We start from the raw sequence: 9,786 nt of genomic DNA on the forward strand, positions 1-9,786 counted from the left end.
TTTAGTGCTTCTTTTGATACCATCGATCACCACATTCTTTTGGAGAGATTGGAAACCCAAATTGGTCTACACGGACAAGTTCTGGCCTGGTTTAGATCTTATCTGTCGGAAAGATATCAGTTTGTCTCTGTGAATGGTTTGTCCTCTGACAAATCAACTGTAAATTTCAGTGTTCCTCAAGGTTCTGTTTTAGGACCACTATTGTTTTCACTTTATATTTTACCTCTTGGGGATGTCATTCGAAAATATAATGTTAAATTTCACTGCTATGTGGATGACACACAGCTGTACATTTCAATGAAACATGGTGAAGCCCCAAAATTGCCCTCGCTAGAAGCCTGTGTTTCAGACATAAGGAAGTGGATGGCTGCAAACTTTCTACTTTTAAACTCGGACAAAACAGAGATGCTTGTTCTAGGTCCCAAGAAACAAAGAGATCTTCTATTAAATCTGACAATTAATCTTGATGGTTGTACAGTCGTCTCAAATAAAACTGTGAAGGACCTCAGTGTTACTCTGGACCTTGATCTCTCTTTTGAAGAACATATCAAGACTGTTTCAAGGGCAGCTTTTTTCCATCTACGTAACATTGCAAAAATCAGAAACTTTCTGTCCACAAATGATGCAGCAAAATGTATCCATGCTTTTGCTACTTCTAGGTTGTACTACTGCAATGCTCTACTTTCCGGCTACCCGGATAAAGCAGAAAATAAACTTCAGTTAGTGCTAAATACGGCTGCTAGAATCCTGACTAGAACCAAAAAATGTGATCATATTACTCCAGTGCTAGCCTCCCTACAAAGGCAAGGGCTGATTTCAAGGTTTTACTGCTAACCTACAAAGCATTACATGGGCTTGCTCCTACCTATCTTTACGATTTGGTCCTGCCGTACATACCTACACGTACGCTATGGTCACAAGATGCAGGCCTCCTAATTGTCCCTAGAATTTCTAAGCAAACAGCTGGAGGCAGGGCTTTCTCCTATAGAGCTCCATTTTTATGGAATGGTCTGAGAGATGCAGACTCGGTCTCAACCTTTAAGTCTTTACTGAAGACTCATCTCTTCAGTGGGTCCTATGATTGAGTGTAGTCTGGCCCAGGAGTGTGAAGGTGAAAGGAAAGGCTTTGGAGCAACGAACCGCCCTTGCTGTCTCTGCCTGGCCGGTTCCCCTCTCTCCACTGGGATTCTCTGCATCTAACCCTAATACAGGGGCTGAGTCAATGGCTTATTGGTGTTCTTCCATGCCGTCCCTAGGAGGGGTGCGTCACTTGAGTGGGTTGAGTCACTGACGTGGTCTTCCTTCGGTTGTGCCATGGCGGAAATCTTTGTGGGCTATACTTGGCCTTGTCTCAGGATGGTAAGTTGGTGGTTGAAGATATCTCTCTAGTGGTGTGGGGGCTGTGTTTTGGCAAAGTGGGTGGGGTTATATCCTTCCTGTTTGGCCCTGTCCGGGGGTATCATCGGATGGGGCCACAGTGTCTCCTGACCCCAGTATTTATGCTGCAGTAGTTTATGTGTTGGGGGGCTAGGGTCAGTCTGCTATATCTGGAGTATTTCTCCTGTCTTATCCAGTGTCCTGTGTGAAGTTAAGTATGCTCTCTCTAATTCTCTCTTTCTCTCTTTCTTTCTCTCTCGGAGGACCTGAGCCCTAAGACCATGCCTCAGGACTACCCGACATGATGACTCCTTGCTATCCCCAGTTCACTTGGCCGTGCTGCTGTTCCAGTTTCAACTGTTCTGCCTGCGGCTATGGAACCCTGACCTGTTCACCGGACGTGCTACCTGTCCCAGACCTGCTGTTTTCAACTCTCTAGAGACAGTAGGAGCGGTAGAGATACTCTCAATGATCGGCTATGAAAAGCCAAGAGACATTTACTCTTGAGGTGCTGACTTGTTGCACTGTCGACAACTACTGTGATTATTATTATTTGACCATGCTGGTCATTTATGAACATTTGAACATCTTGGCCATGTTCTGTTAAAATCTCCACCCAGCACAGCCAGAAGAGGATTGGCCACCCCTCATAGCCTGGTTTCTCTCTAGGTTTCTTCCTAGGTTTTGGTCTTTCTAGGGATTTTTTCCTAGCCACTGTGCTTCTACACCTGCATTGCTTGCTGTTTGGGGTTTTAGGTTGGGTTTCTGTACAGCACTTTGAGATATCAGCTGATGTAAGAAGGGCTATATAAATACATTTGATTTGATTTGATTTGAAAGATGCACTGTACTGATTTACCATATGGACCAGAATGAGAACAAAAACAGTTATCATCCCACTCAACCTTAAACTGAAGTAGTCTTTGATTTGGTGTTTAAAACCAAAAAACAATTAAATCCACAAAATGACTAGTGGTACGCACACAAAGGAATGAGACAAGACATTTTTTTAATGCATTTCTTTCGTGTTTATTACAGCAGGCAGGGGTCATTTTAGTGCTAAAATAAAGGCATATAAAATGTAACTATGGCATAGTAGTCTATGACGATGATGACAGCAAATGGCACATATAAATGTATGTGTAAGTGTGTCATTTGCAGTGGTCATCATCATAGGTTAACTTTTAAGAAAAACCTTTTCTTTCCCAAACAGATTTATTGTGCACAGTGTACTTAATTTACTGGTCAGTTTCAGAATATATTCCAAGTGGTCAAACTCATTGCCATACACTCTCTAGGTTACAATGAGTTATGACAGGGCATGCAACCTGGATTGAAATGTTACAAAAATGTAAATTTAACAAAACAAGAAGAGAAACTAAACAGGGCAGCCGAAAGTTGTGATCTGGTTAATGAACTTGTCGATGCCCAGACAGACTATTCTGTAGTCTCTGGACGTGCACTCTTGTTGTGAGGGCCAGTACTCTATCCATGTCTGTTCTCCTAGGACATACTTGTACTGCAAAAGTCCTTTTTCCTCCACTCTGTGCAGGTCTTCAGACTTCCCCATAATCATGTATGTTTTCCCCTGCTTTAGACCCAGAGCCTCTCTGCAGTAAGATAGTGCCATGAAGTCACGATTCCTTCCCACTATTACCTCATCAGTACCTGGCTTGACGACGTCATCGATCTTCATGGTGTAAGTATCTGTGTGTGTTGTCAGCTTAGAGTCCACCACCGTAGCTTTGTAAACGTAATCCAGTCCCGCACCGCAGGCTTTGTCTATGCGGTTGACATCTGGCTCATCTTTCTTCTGCATACTGCAGCTCTCTTCAGCACACATCTCCAAGACACAGTCTGCTCAGAGTACCACCCTCCCTCTCTGGGTGGTAGAACTTCACACAGTGCTTTTGGTTGTAGTATTCGTATACAGAGATGGCAGCAGGCTGTAGAACTCCTACTTCCTGTACTCTGTGAATCTTAAAGGATATTCTGTCTGCCAGCTTATGGGACACCTTGTCCAGATAGAGGATGAGAGATCCTCTTTCAGACAGAACTTTGTCCATCTCAAACTTCTCTATGTAGCGCTCCCTCCCCTTGGACAACTTTTTCAGATCATCTGTGTCTACGATGAAGCCGGTCAGCAAGCCGATGTCCAGGATAGACATGGTCGCATCTCTCTCTGAGTTACGATACAACACCTCAATAGTGAGCATAAATGACTCTTTAGCATCCTCATGGCTTGTTTTGTCCATCTTAGTGAGGGTGACAGAGAGGTCAAAGCTTTCACAGTCACTGTCCTTCTCCTCTGGCAGGGCATAGTATAGTGTCACCACCGACAAGGTCGCCTCACCATTTCCTGAGGCTTTTACTGTCAAGTCCTTGTCTATGGAGTTGACCTTGTCTGTACGAGTGTGGAACTGGTTCTTGTTGTTTATGGACCACTTGGTGACTGATGCCCTGCCGGCCACCTCTAGGTTGATGTTCAAGTCAATGTCTTTCAGGTCCTTAATGTGGCTCCAATACTCAGCCACAGCCTGGAACACCATGATGGTGGACTGTGTAGATCCGTATCCCCCTCCCACTTTCTTCTGCTTGTTAAGCCACCTGACTATTGGGCCGGCCTCTTCGAAGGCCTTCACCTTGACTAGGGCAAGCAGGGCATACGACGTGGCCTCCAGCGTGTACTGGTGACCACCTGGGACTGGCCAGTGGTCCAGCTGTGGAGAGGCGAACTTCAGTAGGGTCTCCTTTTTGAGTTTCCCTGCATTGGCCAGAGCATAGGAAGTCATAGCTACAGCATAGGGGTTCGTGAGGTGGGGAAGACGCTTCTCGAGGTACACTACTGCCTTATCCATACTGCCTGGTAGGCTGTTGACAGACTGCTCACACAGTGAGCTTGCTTCCTGCATGGCGATGAGAACAAAGGCTGTCATAGATGCGTCACTGTCCGACCCCCTCACGTTACCCGTCATCTCTGAGTGATAGACAGGAGCAAACTCATTGAAGATGCCGTCTGGCTGTTGTGTGTTCAGGATCAGCCACTTGACAGCACTACACAGCACTTTTTCCTGAACACTGATCAATGTACTGGACATGGCAAACACCTTGACTACGTACGCTGTCAGCCAGGTGCTGCTCTTTGTGTGGATCCAGGCAGCGTAGGAGCCATCTTCTTTACGGTAGGCCAGCTCACGTTGGTAACCAATGTTGATGTACTTGATGGCTGTGTTCCGTCTGTCCAGGCCAATATCCTCCCACTTTTTGGTGTTGTCCAGGTAGTGTGTAGCAATGACAGGCAGGGTCATGTAGATCATGTTCTGTTCCCCACATCCGACTGGCTGAACTATCAGATTGCCCAGAGAGTCTCCACTGATGGCCTGCTCCACCAGCACACTGGTCTGCTCTCCACCTGTCACACTGATCAGTGTGTCAGCATCAGAGTTAGGCACCTGGTTCCGGGGCACTCCACTGGGTATGTGTGCCGTCTGCTCACCACCATGTTTAACCTCTATGGGCTAGGTGGGACGCAAGCGTCCCACCCGTGGTGCACTCCATCAACAGAAGGTGCATTTCAAGAGCGGCAAATTTGAATCCAAATAAATGTCAAAATTCAAATTTTTCATTCATACAACTATTTTACACCCTTTGAAAGATAAACATCTCCTTAATCTAACCACGTTTTCCGATTTCAAAAAGGTTTTACGGCGAAAGCATAAATTTAGAGTATGTTAGGACAGTACATTTACAAGAGTTGTGTGTAATGTTGTGCCAATTCAAAGACAGGCGTCACCAAAACCATAAAATCAGCTAAAATTATGCACTAACCTTTTACAATCTCCAACAGATGACACTCCTAGGACATTATGTTAGACAATGCATGCATTTTTAGTTCTATCAAGTTCATATTTATATCCAAAAACAGCGTTTTACTGTGGCGTTGATGTTCAGGAAATCGTTTCCCTCCAATAACCGGCATTCAAGTCAGCACCACAAATTAAATAATTAAAATTAGAAAACATTGGTAAAATATTATATTGTCATTTAAAGAATTATAGATTTACATCTCTTGAACGCAATCAACTTGCCAGATTTAAAAATAACCTTACTGGGAAATCACACTTTGCAATAATCTGAGCACTGCGCCCAGAAAAATACGCGTTGCAATACAGACTAGCCGCCATGTTGGGGAGATCTAAAATCGAAAATACTATGTAAATAATCCATTACCTTTGATTCTCTTCATCAGATGTCACTTCCAGGTATCACAGGTCCATAACGAATGTAGTTTTGTTCAAAAAAGCTCATCATTTATGTCCAAAAATCTCCGTCTTGTTAGCACATGATCTAAGCCCGCCGGACTTCACTTCATGAACGAGGGGAAAAAATATATTTACGTTCGTTCAAACATGTCAAACGTTGTATAGCATAAATCATTAGGGCCTTTTTTAACCAGAACATGAATAAAATTCAAGGTGGACGAATGCAAAATCTTTTAAAACGTATTGGAACGAGGGTACCCAGCATGACCTAGCGCGCCAGGTGTCTAATGGGCCATCATCGTTCCATGGCTCTTGTTCGGTCAGATCTCCCTCCAGAAGACTCAAAACACTTTGTAAAGGCTGGTGACATCTAGTGGAAGCAATAGGAAGTGCCAAAATATTCCTCAGCCCCTGTGTTTTTCAATGGCATAGGTTTAAAGGTAATACAACACATCAGGTATCCACTTCCTGTCAGAATCTGTCTCAGGGTTTTGCCTGCCAAATGAGTTCTGTTATACTCACAGACACCATTCAAACAGTTTTAGAAACTTTAGGGTGTTTTCTATCCATATATAATAAGTATATGCATATTCTAGTTACTGGGTAGGATTAGTAACCAGATTAAATCGGGTACATTTTTTTTATCCAGCCGTGCAAATACTGCCCCCTAGCCCTAACAGGTTAACCGGGTTCAGGAGTACGTTGTTTTCCTTCTTGACCAGCACTCCCTCAGCCACAACGCGCAGATCTCTCTTCACCCCGTCATTGCTGCCAGAGTTTTTCACAGATGCCTTGACCTCAATGGAGTGCAGACCCAGCTTCATAGGGATGATGACATAAGGGACAACCCGGGTGGACATGGGGTCCATGTTCACTTCCTGCTTGTACTTACCCTTCTTGCTTGCCGAGCTGCACACCTCACCATTCTCCATCAGCTCAACACGCACAGTGATGGGGTCGTCGCTGTAGTTGTGGAGGATTGCTTTGACCTCCAGCTGTTCGTTGCGGACAGCTGAGTAGGGCAGCTTTAGGTCAATGAAGAACTCCTTTAGAACTATCATCTCAAACGGATCTGCCACACAGATACTATGTGTTTTAGACAGGCTGATGGCTGTTATCTGCCAGGTTGTGATGGAATCTTTCAGGAAGTTGTTCTTTATTATAGACGTGGTCTCACAGTGCTTATCTTGGGCGGGGCATTCAGGAAGATTAGTGTCTTCCCACATCCAGCTCTCAGGGAACTGACTACGAGACACAATGTCTTCAGACCGCATGAAAGCATCATCATCCTCCTCCTCACTGCGTGAGAGCAGCAGTGCATCCTGTTTGAATTCATCCTTTTTTGTGGCCATCTCATTGCAGCAGACGAGGAAGGCTTGGATGCAGACATCCCCATCTATGATGTACTGGGCCCGTCTGTCACAGGTGTACCCCATGGTGTTGTCTCTCATCCCATCCACACAACACTCCTTGGCCAGACCATTGTACTTACTGGCCATAGTAGTGATGACGTCACTGATGGTCACTGCTCGTCTCCGCCTGGAACTAACAGGACAGCCAGGGTCTGTTCTGATCACAGTCCCTTTAGCGGTGTTGGTCTCAAATACCAGACCAGCATCGTAGAACACCCCCATATTGTCTGCTCCCCCTCCAGCTGTACAGCCTGTATCATGCTTCTCTATGGTGTCCCAGATCTTGGTCTGTGTGAGACGGTGTTTGTTGTTGAGAACGTAGACTCCCTTGTCTACAGCCACCAGTCCTACTTTAGCTCCCGGGTCTCCAGTGATGGTCAGACTGAAAGCCTTACGAGGCTCATAGGATGCCTTGGGCCTGGTCGACGTCACTTTCAGTGAGCCCATGCAGGAGACCTTGACGTCAACCCAGACAGAGTCTGCCACCAGGTCATCTGTTCCCACATGGTAGTACGCTATGATGCGGAACGACGGAAGCATTTCCTTGGAGACGGGCACTGACAGTGTCACCAGTGCATTGCCCTGTCTTCTGAATCTGCCCACTTTCACCAGCTGACCTCTACTCAGGAACATGTATGTAAGGTCATAGTTTTGTATGGCGAGGGGTCCCAGGTTCAGATTGATCTTAATGGGGTCTCCTATTTTCAGCTCATTAGAGTCAACCCCAACATGGAGGAAGTTCCCGGTGGAAGTCCTGTAGGGGAGAGCCTTCATGGTGGCCTCCGCCTGTCTGGTGTGGAGGATATCCGGGTCCTTGGTCTTCACAGTGATTGGCAGTTCTTTGGCTGATGCCACAGTGTTAAGTGTAACTTTGGCAAAGCCATTAGCCCTGGTCACCCCTTTAGCATTATCTGGAGCCACCTCAATCGCCACTCCATTGGCTGGAGAGTTGTCGGGATTCGTAATGTAAACCGAGACATCAAAGGGCATGCCAGGTTTGAAGTATTTGGGAGTTCTCTTGAAGAGGATGGTGTATGGCGAAGTGACGATCTGGATCCCTCTCTTCTCTGCCTCTACCATCTCACCCCCACCCTCTGTTAACACACTGACTGATATGAAGATGGACTGTTTGACCAGATCATTGATGTTGGGGAAAGTCTATGTGATGTGTTCCTTTTTCAGACAAGCCACTCCTTTACCTTCACTGATCTCTACTCTCTGCAGAGAGGCGGGGAAGCTCTTTTTTTCGTTCTCTGTTGTGATGACACCAAACACCACATAGCCTGTCCCTGTCACTTCCTTACCGTATAGATACCTGGCAGTGATGTCAACGGTCAGGTCTTTGTCATCGATGTAGAAGAAGGCTTTACCTGGGGTCAGACTAACCTCGAAGCTGGGCAGAACATACTCCTTGACCTCAAAGTCAGATGAGAAGGTCATCTGAGGAGTGCTCTGGAACCTCGTGACCACATGCCATGTCCCGAAACTGACGATCGCAGGGAGAATGAACTGTCCAGATTTGACTCCCTTATCTGGGTTGATGATCTCCCTGAAGATAGTGATGTTTTCAGGAGTCATGATCTCCACAGAGCCTGCGATCTCTTTGTTTTTGGCAACTTCTTTGTCCTGAAATATCTCCCTGGTCAGAGGCTCCAGGCCAGGACTCATAGAGAACACTCTGTAGTAGACGGTGCTGGCCGGTGTGTAAATGGTCTTGTCAGTCTGGATGAAGATGTATCCAGACTGGAAGGAGACCAGGACAACCTTCTCCAGGAGGCGGTCAGGGAACTGGGCCTGCAGGACCACATACTGCTTCTGCTTGGGGTCATCCACAAAGTGGTCCCCCTCTGGGATGACCAGTTGTGTCATAGCCTGGAAGTTGTTTGCTTGATTCAGAACCACTGATTTAGAGACCAGCTCTTTGCTCTGCGTAGGGTGGTTTTTCACCATGATCTTAACATCCAGGGGACCTCCTATATGGTCTTGAGACTCCACAAAGATGTTCTCATTACTGCCCACACGAAGCAGGTTAGGAGCTGACAACACTTGTAGAGCAGCTCCATCAGATAAGGTAGGTAAGGAGAGGGCTACAGCCAGAGTGGCCAGACACAGCAAGTTGCCGACCCACATCTCCACCACTGATTTTGGGTCTGTAATAGTGCCTTCACTCTCCAACCCTGGCTTTTATCCTGTCTAGTGTTAGCTCATTCTGTGGGAGGATTTCCAGGGGTGACTCCCCCGGGGGGGTGTGTTACTTCCCAGCAGTAGAGTTGGGAAACCAGCGGTCCTGATAACGGTAGTTGGAAAGTTCACTGTTAAGCAAAACAAACAGCACAAAATCTATCAGAGAGATATACAGGTTGGAAATGTACTGGACCTGTGGAACTTCTGTGATTTACGTTAAACCACTGAAACAAACAACTTAATAAAACAAAATTGCAAAAATATATATTAATATAAATATATATTATTAATCAGCACATGGAAGTGCTATTATCAAAGCCGAAGCTAGCTAACTCCATTAGTTCAGATCTGGTTTCAAGACAAGTCAACAGGTCATGTGTGATACAGTCACTGTCAAAACAACAGAAACACCATGAATGCCAAGGAGAGCTCAGTGCATCTCATAATGAGTCGGTGTGTGCCAACACAACATCAACACCCCCATTACAATAGAGAGCTCAGTGCATCTCATAATGAGTCGGTGTGTGTCAACACAACATCAACACCCCCAT

The 9,786-nt window shown here is 45.8% G+C and overlaps 1 pseudogene; it reads right to left on the reverse strand.

Moving 5' to 3' along the window:
• Nucleotides 1-2,070: 2,070 nt before the first annotated feature.
• Nucleotides 2,071-9,192, reverse strand: LOC106583087 (complement C3-like; annotated as a pseudogene).
• Nucleotides 9,193-9,786: the final 594 nt, after the last annotated feature.

This window comes from Salmo salar, chromosome 02 (genome assembly GCF_965601325.2).
Source record: "Salmo salar chromosome 02, fSalSal1, whole genome shotgun sequence".
Lineage (NCBI taxonomy): Eukaryota > Metazoa > Chordata > Actinopteri > Salmoniformes > Salmonidae > Salmo > Salmo salar.